This window comes from Syngnathoides biaculeatus, chromosome 15 (assembly GCF_019802595.1).
Source record: "Syngnathoides biaculeatus isolate LvHL_M chromosome 15, ASM1980259v1, whole genome shotgun sequence".
NCBI classification, from domain to species: domain Eukaryota; kingdom Metazoa; phylum Chordata; class Actinopteri; order Syngnathiformes; family Syngnathidae; genus Syngnathoides; species Syngnathoides biaculeatus.
This window is the reverse complement of record NC_084654.1, coordinates 16,186,147-16,206,767: the sequence shown is the minus strand read 5'-3', so window position 1 is coordinate 16,206,767 and position 20,621 is coordinate 16,186,147. Positions and strand designations below refer to the sequence as shown.

The window sequence follows — 20,621 nt, the reverse complement described above, 5'->3', positions numbered from 1 at the left end:
AATAGCAACTATTTCACTGTGGAGTAACAGATTAATTCATATAGTATTGTTTCGTCTGAGTACATTTGAATTCTCAGTTCAAATCCTGTCCAAGTTAGAGGTTTGGTGTATTGTCCTTTTTAAGCAACGATCTTGCTAAAGTAGTCTCACTACCAGTGAATCTTTCCAAACGAGTCCAGATGCTGTCCGTGCACTTTCTCCTCTTTTGAGGCCCAGGCCGTCTGTTGGTCGGCGCCGTCTACATAAAAACTGCTCTGTGAATATGAATGAGGGGTAACTGCACCACCGTGACTGGTTGACCCGAGACTGAAAACGCATTCCCTTGCACTTGTGAAATTCCCCTGCACGCCCTGTACCGTACGCGAGATATTGATGATCAAATCCAATTACATGATTACATTTTCAGCTCCGGCTTTAAGTGATTTATCGCATTTAATTCGCAACTGTATGCACGGACACAGAATACTTTACTATGTGTGTGTGCGTGCCTGCTATATTGACCTGTGTGGTGGTGGCCAAATAAAGAATAATGCAATTCAGCATTCAGGACTCTGGCAAGTGCAAATGTCCACTGGGAGGAAATGTAGACGATCCGGCTGGTCACATTTGTCAAAGCTTTTCCTATAATCACTCGAGTGACTTTTGTTGGACTTTCCGCAGGCTTTTTTCCATTAAGAAGCTGATTGATTTTGTGTGTGTGTGTGTGTGTGTGTGTGTGTGTGTGTGTGTTATCCTTCACATCACAACATTTGGAAAAAAAAAATATATCGGAGCAGACTCAACCATTTTGTTTTAACAATATTGGCTGATTTATCAAGCAGTCAGCTATGCATTTTTCTTAATTAATATTGTTAGAAATGTCATTTACACCGGGGACACCTTGATCAATCGTCTTCCTTTAAGAATTTGGTGATTAAAAAAAAAAAAAAAAAAAATCGACCCCCGATCGAGCACCCCATTGATCCGTTCTGTTGTCTCTCCAAAGCAAGTCAAATCCATTTGTGTCTAAGCCTTGTTCGCTGCTCCTGTTCCCCCATGCTCACATTGGCCATTGCAGAGGCCTTCCTCTCCGCTTGCAAGGTCAACTATAATCAAGTGGAGACAATGTCACTTGCATTTCCACAGACAGCCCAAGACTGCTCCTCTGGGCCTCCAAGGGCCGACCGTATTATACCATTCAATTACTGCTCATTAGACAGTGTACAGCCATTAATCAGGCTGAGATGTTCTGCAGTATTCAGTAGGGAATGTGGAAATTCATTCCGAAGTCCCGCTGAGAGCGCCACTCTCTCCGTTTTGAGTGAACTTCTTCAGAATAGAAAAAAGTAGGCTTTGTTGGAGATGTACTGCATATGTGCGAGAGTATTACGAGTCTGATATATCACTAAAAGAGGATGAAGCTGAAAGATTTACTGATTAAGGCTGCATATGCATTGGATATGACTAGATGATGATATGGAAAAAGTGATTTATGTCTTCCAGGAAGCTAGAGAGCGTGATGTCTTCTCACGGCGAGCCTCCCTCACCTTTTTCAAGGGTAGGCGCATCAAAGCATAAAGCCAGGTTGTAGCTCACAAGTGGAGCCCCACGCATCTCGCCCCTGCGTAGCATCGAGCACGTCCATAAAGTGGCTTCTAATACAATCTGCATTAGCGGGTCCTCCCTCGCGTTGCGTGTCAGCCCAACCGCAAGCACCTCTCTACATCTGGGGGAACATTAGCACCCATGCTTTTTTGGAAGCCGCCTCCTTGAATGGGTCCCCCCCCCCAACCTTAATCTCAGATGAGTTATTTTAGTGTTAAAGGCACTTGTGTGTCAAGGTGTGCCACTCTTTCAATTTCCCATGTGTCTTATAATTTCCGACAGACTATATCCAGTTTGTTTTCAAGCCAGGGAAGTACACCATTGGTCACTTTAACATGTAGAACTGTAGAAATGGAATTGTATGTAGAGGTTCACATCTTTTATTTTACAATTATTTATTTTTTTTATGGAGGCCCCGTAGCTCAGTGGTTAGAGCACTGGTTTGGAAAACCAGGGGTTGTGGGTTCGTATCCCACTGGGGCCCCCACTCCCTGAGAAGGGTTGCGTCAGGAAGGGCATCCGGCGTAAAAATTGTGCCAAACATATGTGCGTTCATCTGAGATGACACGCTGTGGCGACCCCGAAAGGGACAAACCGAAAGAAGAAGGATTTATTTTTTATGTGATTTTGATTTTAGGTGATTAAGGATAGTGATGGAAATTCTGTATGTAAATGGAAAGAGTACTTTGAGAAGTTAATGAATGAAGAAAATGGGAGAGAAGGAAGAGTAGAAGAGGTAAGCGTGAATGACGGGGACGTGGCTTTGATTAGTAAGGGAGAAGTTAGAAAGGCACTGAACAGAATGGGGGGGAAAAATAGACAGTTGGTCCCGATGACATACCAGTGGAGGTATGGAAGCAATTTGGCGAGGTGGCTGTGGAGTTTTTGACCAACTTATTCAATAGAATACTAGCGGGAGAGAAAATGCCAGAAGAATGGAGGCAAAGTGTGCTAGTCCCCATTTTCAAGAACAAATGGGATGTTCAGAACTGTGTAAACTACAGAGGAATAAAGATGATGAGCCACACAAAGTTATGGGAAAGAGTAGTGGAGGCTAGGCTCAGGACAGAAGTATCTGCGAGCCACAGTATGGTACCACAGGTGCACTATTTTGCCTTGTGGATACTCGTGGAAAAGAGAGGGTCAGTAGGAGCTACATTGTATTGATGTAGACCTAGAAAAAGCCCATGACAGAGTACCAAGAGAGGAACTGTGGTACTGCATGCGCAAGTCTGGTGTGGCGGAAAAATGTTAGAATAGTACAGGACGTGTATGAGGGGAGCAGAACAGCGCCGAGGTGGGCCGTTGGTGTGTCACAAGAATTTAAGGTGGAGGTGGAACTGCATCAGGGTTCCGCTCTGAGCCCCTTCCTTTTTGCGGTAGTAATGGATAGGCTGACAGACAAGGTTAGACTGGATTTCCCTTGGACCGTGATGTTCGCAGATGACCTTGTGACCTGCGGAGGAACAGTTACAAAGATGGAGGTACGCACTGGAAAGGAGGGGAGTGAAGATTATCTGAAGTAAAACAGAATATATGTATGTGAATGAGAGTGGTGGAGGGGGAAGAGTGAGGCTACCGAGAGAAGAGATAGCGAAGGGGGATGACTTCATATACTTGGTCAACAATACAGAGCAATGGAGAGTCTGGTAAGGAAGTGAAGAAACTGGTCCAAGTGGGACGGAACAGTTGGCGGAAGGTGTCTGGTGTTCTATGTGACAGAAGAGTCTCTGCGAGGATGAAGGGCAAAGTTTATAAAACAGTGGTGAGGCTGCCATGATGTACGGATTAGAGACAGTGGCACTGAAGAAACAACAGGAAGCAGAACTTGAGGTAGCAGAAATGAAGATGCTGAGGCTCTCGCTTGGTGTGAACATGTTGGATAGCATTAGAAATGAGCTCATTAGAGGGACAGCCAAAGTTGGATATTTTGCAGACAAGGTTAGAGAGAGCAGACTTTGATGGTTTGGACATGCTCAAAGGTGAGAGAGTGAGTATGTTAGTAGAACGGTGCTGAGGGTGGAGCTGCCAGGCAAAAGAGCGAGACGAAGACCAAAAAAAGGTTGATGGATGTTGTGAGGGAGCACATGAGGACGGTGGGTGTTAGAGAGGAGGATGCACGAGATAGGCTTAGGTGGAAAAAGATGACGTGCTGTGCCGACCCCTAACGGGACAAGCCGAAAGAAAAAGAACCCATTCTCTTTATATGAATGCATTGGCACAACAGCAGGCTCCCAACATCACTTAAATAGTATCGTTCAAATACTTGTGGAATATGCCACATTTACCAACATGGTTTCCCTGTATTCTCTGCATATTATTCCCTTATTGATGGTAGCAGAGGTCTAGTACATTGCAGTTTTCGACAATATTCTCCTACAGAATATCAATAGTCTCCCAACGGGTGGGCATTTGAAATGAATCACAGCACATTACTGCTTGCAGACAGCAGATGCTCATATTTATTTCTGTCCCCATCACATTGTTGTCTCTGTTTATAAATGACTGCATCATTTACGCCTTCTAGCACTCTTGCTGGTGCGTGTGCGGATGACATCTATGAAAAGGATGAGTCAAACCTTTCAGTTGGAACACCGGAAGCATGGTAGTACAGAATAAATGTCAGCCAGTACTGGATTTCCACATAAGTGGAAAAAGGATGAACATTGGTAAAAGTGAAAATATGAGTGAACGAGTTTATCCAGAGCTTTTTTTTTTTTTTTTTTTTAACCAAAAAAGTAAACTAGTAAAAAAAAAAAAATGTAAGAGTAAGCATATGCCAGAAATTATGATACTGTATTTACAATCAAACCCCCTCCATCACTGGGGTTAAGTTCCAGACCCTCTCCACATGTGGAAAATCTACAAAATTGTCTTTAAACAAACTTTTGAAAAATTACAAAAATATTTGAACTTAGAATATATTGAGAGTGCAAGAGTAATGTATAACAAAAATATTTTATAAACTGTATAAAAAATTGTAATAACATTCCCAGAATTAAAAAAAACGCTGCAATACTGGGACCACAAAAACTGAACCACCATATCGTATGGGTTTACTGCATCTCAGATTTAAGGTCACTGTTCAGTTCCCACTCTGTACATTAAAGGAATGAAATATAACTTAATATTCTTCCCCAAAACCTTGCATGCAATTAAATTAAAATAAATATTCAAATAAAATGTTAGAAATTCTGTACTTTTTTTTTTTTTTTAAGTACAAAATAAAAAGTCCCTTTTAGGAATTCAAGCATGCTGTAACATGATTACTTTGAGCATAATAAATTATTATAAAAATGCCAAGAGCATTTATTATTGCTTTATGCTCCAACAGATGATCTTGGAATAGGCGGTTTAAATACTGTCAGAAGTTGTTTTCTTCATGTTCACATTCATGTAATACCGTTTTTGAGTTGACAAGTTTGACAAAATGTCAAATGCATAAACATCCACTAGCCAGTGGTCGAGCTTCACTGTTTTTTTTTTAAGGAGCTGGTGTGTGGCTAGGGTCCAAGCCAGTTAGCTGGCACTTACCAATTTCCAGTCCATAACTCAAAATCAGAATATGAACACATGTACTGTTACACCTCAACATGTACCAATTATTTTATGAAATTAAATGCATATGTGAAAATAATTCAACTTACCATTGGAACTTTTATTTTTGTAAAAAAAAAAACAGAAAATTGTATTCATAATTTCATTAAACATTTTATTGTAGTTTAGTGTAGTGGAATGATATTGAGTGATTCCAATATTTTTGGCTTCAGTTTAGTAAAATATTTTACTTTACCACATCATTTCAGTTTAATTATGGCAATCATTTCATTCAGGGAAATGTATTTTCAAGCACGTCACTGCTTTATAAAGATGTCTCCCTCACACTCTGAACGTACCATATCTACTGTGATGTATAAAAACTGATAGATGCCACAACAGTACGGTGCATTCGGTGGAGATTCTCCTTCAAAAGTTATTGGCACCGAGTACAATGGCCCTGTAATTTATGAGAGCTGTTAGGGTCCCTGACAGAAGGTGTAAAGCATCTTGACTGATTGGTCGAATCCGAGACGTGTGCAGCGACGGCGTATTGTCCCCTCCCGTCGAGACTTGCATGGCTCCCTCTGTGGCAGATAAATGACTCCACACAGTCAAATTAAGTTGTTGTAAATCACTTTTGCGGAGTCTCAACTACTCCTAAGCGATGACCTTTACGCATATTTGACTCTGACTCTTATTTATGTTAATCACATCTGTATTATACCGACAATAAATGGCCGCCGTATTCACAAAGGTCACTGTTTGGCAGTACAGCACACGGCGACTAACGCAGACAGGTTTTGTTTATTGTCATGAAGGATATGCCGGAGGAGGATACTTTGACAGATCGTGAGCTATAGAACAATTAAAAGCGCAAGATGTCCCTCAGTTATGTAACTGCATGGTTATTGACCTGATTATTAGTAAATGTTTCTGAATTTTTACAACAATAAATGGCAAACTAATCATGCATGGCAAGGGCAGATTTCCTACAAGATTGGATAATAGTGAAATTGTTTGTTTTACAAATAATGTACATGTCAGGGCACCATGGTGATATTATGGTCAGCACAAGTGGCTGACATTCAAAAGGCTATGGGTTTGAATCTGAGCTCAGGCCCACCCGATGTGAAGCTTACAAGAGTCCCTGGGTTTCGCCCACATTTATAGTTTATGGTAATTAAGTCACTATGATTGCGTGGTACTCAGTTCAGGGTGTAGCAAGTCTCCTGCCCGATGATAGCTGGGAAAGGCTCCAGCACTCCCGCGACCCTTGTGAGGGTAAGTGGCTCAGAAAATTGATTGATGGATGAATGAATCGTATTTAAGTCGTTAACATGGAGATCTGGCAGTGAATATCTGTATTTTAATTGAACGGTTCTCAATAACTGATTAAGTACTAAGTTGGTGTCTCTGTTGCCCATTCCAGTTAAAATAAAATACAGTCCAGAAAGGCTTTTTTTTTTTTTTTGTCGTCATTTCAGACAGAATATACCATGGTTTGTCTGCACCTACCAGTTATTCAATCGCACACAAGGAATCATCCTTGAGCATAGCTTGATGGGGGGGGAACACTACAGTCAAATTGGATAAGAAAACATCTGCTTCTCATCCATTCTGGTGTAAAATGTCCCAGCAACCGCGAAGAGGAATCTCACATGGTGTAAAATGATAAGACACAAAAATCAGCCATTGTGATACGAGCGGTGCCTGATCGTGTGATCTGCGCCGCGGCCCGGACGACGAGCTTTTGTGAAGTGCGACGCTGCCCGGTTGCTGCCGGGGGCTTTGATTGGCGGTTTGTTGAGCGGCTCACCGCTCGCTTTGAAGCGCATCTCAAGATGAAAGCCAACCTTGTCCACAGTGTGTCCACTGTAGACCGTTGCTGCTGTTGCTTATTTGCTTCAGGCACCATCAAGGTCTTTTTTTCCATTCCTTACGTTTTTTTTTTTTTTTTTTTCCAATAACACAAAAGTTTTCCAAGCATATCATACAATCCATCTCAAGAGAGCAACTATTTTCATATAGCGCCACTGCTTTTCTTTCTGCATCATGTACTAAGCTGACGCCAGTCCACCAAGGTGTCTTTGTTGTCCGGCAATAGGCTTCATTATTAGTGGGGTCCTATAGCGGAAGCATCACCATTCATTGCTTATCTCCCACGCCATCTTCTTCCCTCAATGAGCCAGTATGTGCCACGGGCCAGACGTCTTCATTCTCTTTAGTCTCCACAGCCCAGCTGCTCATGTAGAAAATGAAACAGTGTTATAAAGCAAATAAAAATGTCTTGGCTCTTGACAGGCCCGCTGTGGATATATGGCCCCTTCTTTCAGTGAATATATTGCATAATTACGTCTAGTTATGAATATTGCATGGAGACCCACACTGAGCCCATGCTAAGATTCCTAATTGTGGACTTTAATTATTAAGAACCGATGGTCCCAGGCACTGTTTCGTGTGAGGGGTTCTGATAAATTTATTTTTTGCAAGTGTTTGTGTGTGCATGCGCACGCGTGTGTGTGTTTCATTTTTGGATCAAGAGCAGCGACTACAAAACTACATATTGCATTACGACGTTTCTATCCAAATATTTCGTTTATCCTGTGAATTATTCCATTCAAGCCATCCCTTTGAGCTGTTGTATATTATCCATTCATCCATTTTCTTTGCCACTTATCCTCACAAGGGTCGCGGGGAGCGCTGGAGCCTATCCCAGTTGTCAATGGACAGGAGGCTGGGTACACCCTGAACTGGTCGCCAGGCATCCGCCAGCCACATAGAGAGAAACAGCCGCACTCACAATCACATCTAGGGGCAATTCAGAGTCTCCAATGAATGTTGTGTGTTTTTGGGATGTGGGAGGAAACCGGAGGGCCTGGAGGAAACCCATGCAGGCACGGGGAGAACATGAAAACTCCACACAGGTGGGTTTGGGATTGAACCCGGGACCTCAAAACTGTGAGGCCAACGCTTTACCTGGTGACCCACCGTGCTGCCCTATTGTATATTACACATTACAAATTGTTGCTTGAGTCCAAGTACTGTGAAACTCATGACAGTCAGAAATCATGAAGCCTTGTCTATGCTTCTCTTGAAAGGCAATACCCAGGTTTTGTCAGCACGCAGAGTGCTTCAAAACTTTAAAAAAAAAAAAAAAGTTTGCAATTGAACCTTTATAAAATGGAGAGGACTATAAATGTATTTAAAAGGTTTGTGACATTGAGATGAATTTATTTAAAAACACTGACAATAGCCTAATGCAGTCACTCACATTTGAAAAATGTACGGGTGTGGTCCATCAGTCATGCCCACAGATATAAAGTTTCGGGTATGTTGTCTTTGTAATTGAGTGTACTCTTTTAAGAGCGGAGGGCGGCGGTGCCAGGTAAACTAGGAAGTAGAAGTAGGCTGAGCAGCTGCAGTTGTTATAGACGGTGTGTTTCCATGTTGGGGGGGAAAGCAGTCTGGATCAGTTTTCATGGGTGCTGAGAGTGTGCGACAAGTGCGCAGTAGCACAGTTTAGAGGGAACATTGGTCAAGACTTCGCAAAATAAGCAATGGCTTTCAGTATCAATGTATTTCTAGGCATAACGAATTTTACGCGCATGATTTGCAGATTTGAAAGTGCGATGGCGCACAGGCATGTGCGCACCCGTCAAATTATAGTGCTGCTAATGCTAATGTGTTCGAAAGTAAGTGTCACAAAAAGCTCTGATAAAACTTGCACTTGGATTCAAGTGTCAGCAGACACAGAAGACCATATATCAAACTGTGTGGTGCCCTTAGTACTCTCCTGTATCACCCAATGGGTGAGCAAGCTCTGATACATAGTTGTATCTAGATGTTGTGCTCAAGAAGCGACTAGAAAAAGTGATAACAAAAACAACTGATGTGTTTCTATCAGAAGTGGTGATAGAATGTACTGAAGCAATCTATTAATTAAATGCAGTGTACTCAAAACTTTGTGTTGGAAGCACATCAAGCCATATGTCCTCACTGGATTGCCCCATCAGCGATGAGGAAAAGCAGCATGTATAAAACTCTTTTCGTCTCTCTGCACTATATATGAGGTGCACAGTCCAAAGTATTCTTCTCAAATATGCACAGTTCAAAGTTGAGCCTCAATTTGGAATGAATAAAACAACGTTCTCTTCATGTACTGGAAAACCAGAGCTATCGTACATTATGTATTCTGCCATAAAAGCTAATAGCCATTATGCAGACAATGGCAATCATTGACCCACTTAATCGCAGTTCTGTCAAATTCTGACAGGCTGAAAGTCATTGCGCCACAACCGTGGGAGCAGAACTCGCTCCTACAAAATGCATGCCGGTCTCGCACTCGTCACATTGCAGGCGATCTGCTTTTTCCAAGCCGGCGCAAATCTGTGAATAATTGATTGCTATTGATGTGAGGATCACCTCATGTGTATCCAGTTGTTTGGGTTAGACGTCTGCTTCAGGGAGGGAAGGGGTCCTGGCCATCTGTCAATAATGGACCGGTCACCGCACACGACGGGCACGCTTCTCGGACCACCCGAAACGCTCCAGTGAACAGCTGAACTATTGTTCTCCGTGTGATGTTAAATCAGGTCGTGTGTTCTGACTGGAAGACGGTCGCTAAAGTGCTGAATGTCGCTTTCAGGGAGGGGTCATCAAAGTAATGGCGCCATTGTCTTTTACAGCCTAGCATGTCTTTTTTTAAGGTAGCCTACCGTTCAGATACTTGTTTTTTTTTTTTTTTTTTTTTTTTTTTTTTAAACCACTATCCAGAGCGATAGGGGATACTACAAATCTTGATTTGTTTAGTATCCATTACTTGGGGTAATAGTACTGTGTTTAAATGCTGAAGCAACAACATCTGAGAACATTGGCCAAAAAGGTGAATTTTGAGTTCTCCAAGGGGACAATAACTCAAAGCATATTGTCAAACTGGTTACAAAGTGGCTGTTTTGGAGCGGCCATCGCAAAGCCCTGATCTCAGTCCCTTTGAAAATGGATGGACAGACCTGAAAAAGCTTGTGCGATCAAAGTCTCCTACAAACCTGGCTCAGTTACACCAGTTCTGTCAAGAGGAATGCGCCCAAAAACTGCCAACTATGTATCGGGAGAAGCTTGTGAAAGCAAAAATAGAAAAATAAGAGAAATGGCAAAAAGGTTTTACCCAAGTCATAAACGGTACTTTAAAGGCAATGTTGCCAAATACAAATGAAATGTATGTCAACTTATGAGAAACTTATAGAACTTATAAGAAAGTAAAGAAAATATCTTCAAAAAAAATTCTCATCATTTTGACATTTTGCTTTTGGCTATCCTAATTGACCTTGTCTGATTTCATGCCAGGGAGGGAGGGGGAGTGTTCATTTTATCAACAACTCTAGCCGTTCAAACTGAGCAGCTGTTAAATGCCACCACTGCCAGTAGCAAAACCAACAAGGAGCCTCGCCAATTTATCAGACCTGCTGGACTACAGTATTCCATCACACTGTTCTTCGCTATCAAGCCAATCGGCCTTTGGAGGAGTAGGGTATTTTCACAGCAAGTCATTGTGAGTTTGACAGCAAAACACGTGACAGATATGAATCATAGAAAGTTCACTGTGCAACCTTGAAACTTTTTTTTAGGAAAGAGTAACATCAGTGGTTTATATTTTGCAAATGGAGGAAGAAGACAAGTGCAACAATAACCTATAGAACAGTTTGAACTCTTGTTACAATACCCCCAACGGCATTTATTGTTTTGGCTTGATGTGAATAACAGCTGTTTAAACATTTGGATGATGCTAATTCAATTGAGTTAAAAAGTTAGAGGTACTGCCAAAAGCTTCTGGCTAACTACCACAACCCCTTTCCAGAGGCTGAGCTGACTGTATTTTCCTCTCGAGCACAGCCTCCGCCTCCCTCCTTTCAACTATTTACCCGTCCATGCGTCCTTTGGCCAAAACCCTCCCTCCATCCATCCATCCTTCCAATTCAGTGATTTCCAACCACTGTGTGGAAATTGTTCAATTTCACTAATTTGGGTGAAAATTAAACATTTAGAACTAGCTTTATCTATGTGTTGGTGTGATGTCTAGTAACAGGCAGAAAACATTAGAAACTCTTTTAGTACTGTAGATGCCAGAAGGTTTTTTTATATAGTGGCATGCGGTCAATTTTTTAAATGTAAAATAAATGGTTTGAGTTAATAAATGTTGGGAAAGACTGATCTAATCCATCATCACATCGTCATCACTATTTGGATGGCACAATGTCTGAGTGGTGAGCGCTTCTGTCACACAGTTCAATTTGGAGTTTCCATATTCTCCCCGTGCCTGTGTGGGTTTTCTCCGGGCACTGCAGTTTCCTACCACATCCCATAAACATGTGTGGTAGGTTAATTGAAGACTCAAAATTCCCTGTAGGTGTGAATGGTTGTTTATATGTGGCATATAATTGGCTGGCGCCCAGTTCAGGGTGGACCCTGTTTCTCGTCTAGAGTCAGCTGGTATAGACGCCAGGGCAGCCATGACCCCAGTGAGGATAAGCAGTATGAAAGATGGAAAATGGATCACTATTTCCTACTGTTGTACAAAGAAGTACGAAATGCACAGCTTGTTCCTGCAATTGTAAATGCTAACTTTAGATGATGAATTATTGTGCATTCTGCAAACCAATAACATTTAGGTGCTCCAAATGAAATCACAAGACACATCTGGATAAAATGACTTGACTCCACCGTCTTGTGTTATGAGCCATCATGCTGCTTTGTTTTGCAGGTGATCAATTTCTGATGAAGTGTCTTTTTCCAGAGCAGAATGTGACTATAATGGAGGTTTTATTGCATCCTGCAGCCACAGACAGAAAGTTGAAAAATTGGAAAAAAAAAAAAAAAACAGGCCTTGAAATCTCCACTGATAGAGAGGATGTGTCAAAAAAAGACCTTCTCACCTTCCCTCCCATGATGCATCAAGATGCGACCTCCCTATTTCAAAGACGTGATGGTGTACTTTTCATCATAAGTCTTCTTGACTCTGCTACAAACATAACATTTATGGTTGTCGACATAAAAAAAAAAATGTTGGTCTTGTCACTCTAAATGACTTCGTTCCGGACCTGTTTGAGATTTTGTCAGTGGGATGTTTTGTCATGTTGCTTACTTCTAAAAACTCCAGAGTGGATCTTATTTTTGTTCTAGTACCTCTTTATAGTGTGCCATGAAACAGCCAAGACACTTTTTTCCTTTTTTTTTTTTTTTTCCCTTTTTTTTTTTTTGCACGGAAGCTTGCATGTCGTTTGAAGAGGCTTTTGGGTTTTTCTTAACATCCTGAATAATCTTCATGGGAGTTGTAAGTGCAGTCTTTGCTGGGCTGCCTGACCGTAGCTTAGTATCAACAGAACCACTTCTCCCCCTCTTTTCTGTATTAGTTTGAATTTCCTTTTCCAAATTTTTTTTTTTTAAATATATTCTGGTTTTCTGAAGTTCAGATGTTCTCACAGTGGCTTTTTGCGGTTATCATTCGCGTTTCACAACATTCACACTACAATGTTCGCTTCTAGTGTCAGTAGTCAGAATAACCGTTCAGAGTTACCGATGGTTAACAATTTTTGCCACTGAAATACATTTCAGCCTTGGTGATAGTTACTAGTCAACATTCATGAAAACTCCCTTTGTTTACTTTGTTATGGTAGATGTTGCATTGTTCTCGTTGGTTCAACATGTCCACATGACTGCTGCATTGCTGACCCTCTGATTGCATTTCACCTTGTCTTCAGCAAAATTCTCAGACGTTGCTCTTGCTCGTTGCTACTACTTGTACCTTATCCACTCCCAGCCTTGCTGTCCTCGCAAAGATGGATGTTTGCATTCCCACGGCTGATGGGTCTGTTGGTCCTGGGTGTACCCATACTCCACTTTCACACTAGGTCTCCTGTGATAAGATGCTGCATACAGGAAAAAGGGTTTTGGCTTTCTATCACATTTCAAAAACATGCATGGAAGCCTATGTAGAGTACACTGTAAGTGAATCGGTCTGTCTACTGGTATTATGCAGTATGTGGCCAGCTATATACTGTGGTGACCATTCCAGAGCAAAGTCGCCAAATTAAAAAAAACACAAATGAAGAAAATGTATCTAAACTCTCAACCTTACTTTTTTTTGTTTTTGACTTGGTGGCACAATTGGTGAGACCGTTGTCCTCAAAGCTCTGAGGACTGGGGTCCAAATCTAGGCCTCGCCTGTGTGGCGTTTACATGTTCTCCCCACGTCTGTGTGGGTTTTCTCCGGGCACTCCAATCTCTTCCCACATTCTCAAAACTTGCATTAATTGGAGACTCTAAATTGCCCCTAGGTCTAATTGTGAGTGCGAATGTTGTCTGTCTCCATGTGCCCTGCGATTGCCTGGCAACTAGTTCAGAGTGTATCCCGCCTCCTGCCCGATGGTAGCTGGGATAGGCTCCAGCATTCCTGTGACCATTCGGGGATCAGAGTCTGAGAAAATGGATGGATGTATCTTTTTTGTTTTGTTCTGTTTTACCACACCTATTTATTTCCTGCGAGACTTAAATATATTTTGAGAATTAGACAATAAGTCTTCAACAAGCATGCATTTGTTTGTGTGAAAGGAAGCTTAAGTATCTAAAGCAAATTCACCCAAGCACAGGCAGTAATGCAAACACCACACACAGAGATGATGACTGAAGATTTGATCCTAGATCTCCCAAATGTGAGGCAGACGTGCTTACCTCGAAAATGCCCTCAGGCTGTTATTTTATTTATTTTTTTTTTCCATCCAGTCATTCTGCAAAACATCAGTCACGGTCACAGCCCCTGTGCAACCTCGAGCCTATCCCCTACTGACTTTGAGTAAGAGGTGGGATAGACCCTGGAATGGTCACCAGCCAATCAAAGGGCATATACACTGTAGACAAACACTCACACATTGACACTTATGGATAATTATGAATTTTCAATTAACCTAACATGTTTCTTGTGCACACTCAGAAATTGATTAATTTATTTTCTCCAATGGGAAACTAGTTAACAATAAAAAATGTATACATTACTTTTTTATTGTATTGACTGCATTTCATCTTGAGACAGTGAATTCAATCATTGATACTGAGTTGTGCAAAAGTGTCAGCCTTTGTCTCTCCTCCAACTATTCAAATTTGTCCATTTGGATTTGCAAGAAAAATCACATTTTGTGCAATTCAGATAATGTCCCCAAGGTGCTCTCATCATATGTAATGAATGTGTGGCCCCAAAGGTGAAAGCCATAATTGATTAAAAAACACACACATACTGTTTCAGCATGTTCCAGTCTAGACAGACCTAAGGATATCTGGCGTGTGTGTGGGGGGGGGACTTCAAAGTTGCTTCTGAGGCTCCATTTCATGGCAGCTAATGAAGAAGCTGCGAGTGCGCTTTGAGGTCCCCGTCTGAACATGAAGAGCGAGGTCACTTCAAAGGCAGGATAATGACGGATTAAGTCGAAATCAGAGGCATGCTTCAGTCGCTTTGCAATTTTTTTAACAAATCATCAACGTATGACGTGATAAAACGGGCATGGCTTTATTTCCCTTGTCTGTCTTAGTCGGGACAAATCCTCAAAGTCCTCATCAGTGCAGCACGGTGGGTTGTATTTTTTTTTATTTATTTTTTTTTAATTATTTTTCCCCCACAAATACAGCCTTGATCTGAATGAAATATTTTACCGGTCTCCCCATGTATCATAATTTAATGCCCTCCATCAATATAGCATTATTGTTCAACTAAACAAAATAAAAAAAAAAAATAATAAAAAATATGTCCTTGAAATAGTAGCTTCACAATGTGGGGTTCAGGTGTGAATCCGGGTTCAGGCCTTCCTCTGTGGAGTTTGGATCCTCTGGCTTCCACATTCCAAATATTCTTGTTAGGTTCATTGAAGTGGCTAAAGTGAATGAGTGAATGCTTAGTTGTCTGAATGTGCCCTTCCCAAAGTCAGCTGGAATAGGCTACAGCTCACCCACGACCACATCAGGCTCACTGAGACACCTGGGTAACTATTAAATTCTCTTAACTTGGCAAAATCCTGTATGGGTAAAGCACTGAGGCTCTGTACATGGTGAAGAGCCATAATTGGCCAACCCTTGAACGTGTATGTATAAACCCGAAATCTACTCGTTGGCTGCCATCCATTTTGTTCAGATACGACCCTTTTGAACTTTAACCCACCTAATGTGCCTGCCAACCCCATGTTTACATGTATGGTAGAGGCACTCGGCAAGGTCTAATTGCAGCTGGAGTGATTTATCCTCTTCCAAGCACTCTCGTGGCACTCTCGCGCTCACATATTCTGGTCAACGCGTTCCAGCAGTTACCATCAAGGGGAGCATTGCTAGTGAAAATTCTTGTTGGTGATGAAGGGGTAGCATAAGCAGCTTATTCTAATAATGCGGTAATTTTTCAAATGGATGGATAGATAGATACATGGGGACCGCGGTGGATGACTTTTCTCCAGGTACTTCGGTTTTCTCCCACATCCCGAAAACATTCAAGAAGGGGGGAAAAAAAAAAATCACTCAAAACCCCACGCCACAACATAATCTATCAACGACATCCATCAGACCTATGCTGACTTGGATAGAAGGGTAAAAGTAGAAATCCCCTAATTCGTCTCGATTGATGGTCCGTGTGTTCGTCCGATTTCAAGATCTTATGAAATGCAATGCAGTATAAATTTACGGGCTTATAGGTTAGTATAATTCTCATAAAATCTGATGCCATTACTTTGACTTTACATGTGCCTGGCCGTAACATTTTATCACCCACATGCTGGAGCTGAGGTTTTCTAATGAATGTTGCTGTTGTCCTCAGTTGAGGGACTGCGCAGGAGCAACAACACAATTCCATTGACTTTTTTTTGCCTCTGGAGGACAATCCAGTTTTAGATAAATACTAGAGACGAGCCGCTAGACGGCCATAGGATGGCTGTCCGGCCCGTGTCCAGAGGGAATTGGCCCAACCTCATTTGTTGAAGGCTCTGTGGCATCTCCCATTTTGCTCCACTTGTGCCGATGTTTAATTGGCCTCATTATGTGATTAACTTGTCAAATGTACCTCTCAACCCTCAGGCATGACTCTGACACATTGGCAGTTCGCAAAAAAAGAAAACCTTTCCAAAGTCACAGCATCAGCCAAAGTGCATTGCCAGCTTTCAGAATCTCATTTACATTTAGCAGGAAAGTATTCATTTACCAAAAAATTTGGGATAATTAGCAATGCAGCATTGTTTTCTAATGGTTACTATGGTCAAATGCGGTCTGCTTCAGTGCCTTGGTCAATTTCTGGTTTGTTCAAACAGCATTCCAAAACAATTCTCTCCACATCAAATAATGGAAATGGATGTAGTCAGTTCCACGGTCATGCTGACATATTTATAAACCCTTTAGTCATGATTCAAATAATTTTAATTTTAATTCATTGGTTCATTTCTCCAAATCTAACTCTAAATGTGACAATTATGGCACTATTGTACCAATAAAACAAACATCACATTAGCCAGGTAAAATAATTTTAATTGACCATTATTTTTTTTAAATTATCAAGCGGACTGTTCCTGTTTACTAAGTCAAGTTGATAGCTCACTGCATGATCCACTGTTCGTGAAATGACTGAATAAAGAAAACATTTTTGTTTGGTAGTCTTGTTTCACCGCAGCTGAATAATTTAAGATTGTCTTTAATTTCATGAATGTGAGCATGTATCAAATTGACATTGACTATTTTATTTGAAAATGAGCCTCAACTCTGTGCCCTTTTTTCCCCCCTCTGTAGCAGTTCATTGATTTCTTAAATTTTTCAATATATATACATAAAGTTTTTTTCAATATGTGCAGTATTATTCTCACTGCAAATGTCAAGAAGGTTTTGTTTCTCCTGATGGTTTTGTTTTTCTTCCTGTAGGAGACTGTCCAAACATTTCTTTGAGTATTATGAGCAGAATGGAGGGGTTGCTGACCCCTGGCTTAGAGAGTTTGTCAGTGAACTCAATCTGGAACCTCTTGTGGTTAAATGAGATATCAAATCTATTTTGTAGCACAAAAAAGGTATTGTTTTGGAGCAGTGAGCTCATCTTCAGTTTATTTGACGGATCACGGAGTTGCGATCCATCCATCTATTTTCTGTACTGCGTCTCCTCAATTGGTTCTTAAATCAGTGAGGAGAAAGTGGAGCTTTAGCAAGCCTATCCTTAAAATTTAATATTTGGAGAAAAAAAAAATTGGTAGCTCTTTGGGTCTTCATTTTATTGATGTATTTTGAGATGTGGAGAATGAAAGAATGATGGGGGAAAAAATGGCCACAATGCTAATCTATTCTGTCATGTATGAGGTCTTCTCGGCCATCTCCGCTTTTCCTGACACTCGCTCAGAACAGCCGCTGAAGTGCCAATTTCACCAGACCACTTGCTATTCTCAGGCAAAGTCACAGGTTTGCTTCCTTGTTTAAGAGCCAGCAGTTTGTGGAAGAAATTGGCAAGGGGTGTGTGGGGGGTGGTGCACACGTCTGTGAGGCAGAACGTAGCAGGCAGGCAGCAGGATAAAGAAGTTTACAAATGGGATCCATCATTTTTCATGCACATGGGATGACATCCCTCCGTCAGCCTATTTCGCTGCAATAGCCCACTCCCCTGCTTCATTGATATCTGCATTAGGGACCTTTTGTTAAAGGTCTCATCTAAATGCATTGAAAAACACCTTGCTCCCTTGCTTGTGGAGCTCCTATACTGTTAAGTGTGTGCGCAGGCATGCGAAGATTTGCCGACTTGGCTTTGGCTACGTTATGCTTTGTAGTCAAAGCATAGTTGTGCCACTGCATGTTGAACTAGCAGAAAGTGTTTTTGAGAAAACAATATACAACGGGTTCTCTGTGTACCTTTTTGAGGCAAAAATCATCTTGGACATAATGTGTGTTCTGAAAAAGTGTCATATGCATTTAACAACCCAGGCAAAATGCCAGTTCAGCTGCAGAAATGATCGAAATTGCATGTGACGCTTTTGCTTGAAATATTTGCTGTATAGTTTGGGTGTAGAATTGAGTTATGTCGTTACCCATCGTACCCTGTTTGGAAGGTAACGCAATCAGCAAAAACGTTTTTTTGTTGTTGTTGTTTTTAACGTATATCAATGTGTTTCGGTGTTAAAGGTGCAGCAGGTAACTCTATTGTTGTTGTTAAAAAAAAAAAAAAAAGTTGTTTTCGTCCAAACCACTTCTGGAGGAGTTGACACAATGCTATCAAGCCTATCAGGTCATCCATCATCTTGCAGTATTTTCTACCAGTGATATTCGTGTGCTCTGTGCTTGCTGGCGCACCACAAATGACATTTTCAAAAATGACGGACCGATGTTGGCCCTGGACTGCCCTTTATCTCCCTTGTATAAAACTAAAAATGTTGCATTTCTGTAGCACAAATAAAACAATTACTACTTCTGAATCATCCACCTTTTTTTTTTTTTTTTAATCAACTGGCTGTGCTTCAGAAAAGAAAAAAAAAAAAACCTAACCCTAACCTGATACCTGATCGCACACTTGAAGCCAGGAGCTCAACCTATCCTCTTTTTATCAACAAGACAGCTCAGTTATTGTAATATGGAATTCCAGCCTCTAGTCGGCGACAGAAGGTACTCATTCCAGATTGAAGACTGTATGTTAACATGATGGTTTTCAAAACTACGCAGTACATTTTTTTTCCTTTTTACCCCAACTTCTCGGATAAAGCCAGATTCATTTTAAATGTTTCTTTTTTTCAATTGACAGCTACTTTTAGCACAACCAGGTAAATGGTTAGACAAGAGAGAGGAATTGTAAACGGCGCAACCTTAGTGTAATTCCGTGTTTGTAATGTAGCCAATGAATATCAAAATGAATTGCCTATGACCCTTTGAACTAGTTTGAAGTATCGGATGATGAGCCTTCCTCATGAGTTCATTTCAAATTAATATAAATGTGTGTCTGAAGTTGGTTGCTGTATGCCAATTAGCCAAAACACTTCACAGCCTCTTGATGCCATTCCGCTAAAAGCACGACACTTCATTTCTCGCTCTCGTGCGGTCCAACAGTTCAAACCAAACACACTGTAAATCCCTCGCTACTATTAAGAGGAGTTAATTTGCCATCTATGTCTCAGTTTTTTTTTTTAGGTGCCGACATGTGATGCAACCGAGGTGCCGAGGGGCTAATGTCGCTGTCAATCCTCCATCCCCTCGGCTACAATCTCATGGCTTCATTTCCATGCAGTCCCAAGTACCCTCCACCTTCAAGAGGTCTCGTGCGTTCTTGAATAAAAATTGCCCCAAATTCTCTTGAGTAATTCGAACAGTGGCTATGAGCAATGTTGCACTTTGATAGCAGGTGGAGGAACATGAAACTACAAGTACTGTGCATGAATATATTGAATACACTTTAAAGTGGAACACTTGATGGACTGTCTATTCAGAAGCTGCTCTTCCTCCTGGTGCGCTCTCTTAAGATACATTAAGAAAAGTAATTAATCTAATTGGTAATATTAGCGCAACTAATAATTTAGTGGCTGGAGACATCCCTAGATTGTGGTCCCAAAGGGTTGTGTTATACATTTCAACAATTTTGCACTTCAAAATGACATTGAAATTTCAGTAGATGCCCTGAATGTGGCTGGCGACCTGTTCAGGCTGCATCCCACCTCTCCCCCAGAGTTAGCTGAGATGGGCGACAGAACACCCGCGATGCTAGTGAAGATAACTGGTACAGAAAATGGATGGGTAGATGGAATTATAAGGAAATGTAAATTAGCATTTATGTGAGCCACTTGCAGAATAGGATTAAAGGCAATGCATCACTCTCTCGTAAATAAAGATATCACCTCTGTTGTCCTTCATCATGTAAAGCGGAAATGCCAGGGCCAGCTCAAACAGGCCTTCTCAAACTTGCCAAGATTGAATTCGAAAGGCAGCGTAGGGGGGTCACTGACAAATGAAATTGGGTTTTATGTCGAGTGTTCCTCCAGTACACAACACCCCCAAAGCAAAACCAAAAGCACAACGTTTTAACTGTTGTTTTTTACAACATCATTATTCCTCAAATGGGTAAATCCCAAACTAGCCAATACCAGCGCCTTTGACAGCATGACTGATGAGTTTGCTGTCATGGATGTCAAGAGAAATGGTCTCCCACACCTTATCTCCCCTCTATTTCTCATTGTGAGTGAGAGTCGGAGGGGGTTTATGGAGAAAAGACATTGTGATGAGCGTTACCCGGTGATAATGAAGGGCATGCCGCTGTACTGTCAAGCCGCCACGGACAGGCAGGCGGCCAGGGAGGCAGGTATGAAGAGACAAGTACATTCATGCATTTATGCGCCCTTATGTCTTTATCTGCAAGCGGGATGAATGAGTATATTTATATATTTACACTGTGTCAGTGCCATGATTGCCTTATCGACAATTGCCTTCAGTCTCGGAGGGGGGGGAATGCCAAGAAGTAATCAAGTCAAATG

General features: G+C 41.4%; 1 long non-coding RNA gene and 1 other non-coding gene across 6 annotated transcripts in view; both read left to right on the top strand.

Annotated features, from left to right (window-relative positions):
• The window catches only part of LOC133513501 (uncharacterized), a 77,193-nt gene that overhangs the window by 14,762 nt on the left and 41,810 nt on the right, over positions 1–20,621 (top strand). For 2 of the 5 annotated variants that reach the window (XR_009798508.1, XR_009798510.1), the window contains exon 4: positions 19,288–19,410. This is a non-coding gene — a long non-coding RNA (uncharacterized LOC133513501). Of the gene's footprint in view, positions 1–19,274; positions 19,929–20,621 lie in introns of those variants that run through there. The other 3 variants (XR_009798507.1, XR_009798506.1, XR_009798509.1) reach the window with 2 other exon arrangements.
• trnas-gga (transfer RNA serine (anticodon GGA)) lies at positions 1,996–2,068 on the top strand. Its single transcript has one exon. It is a non-coding gene; the product is annotated as a tRNA-Ser (tRNA).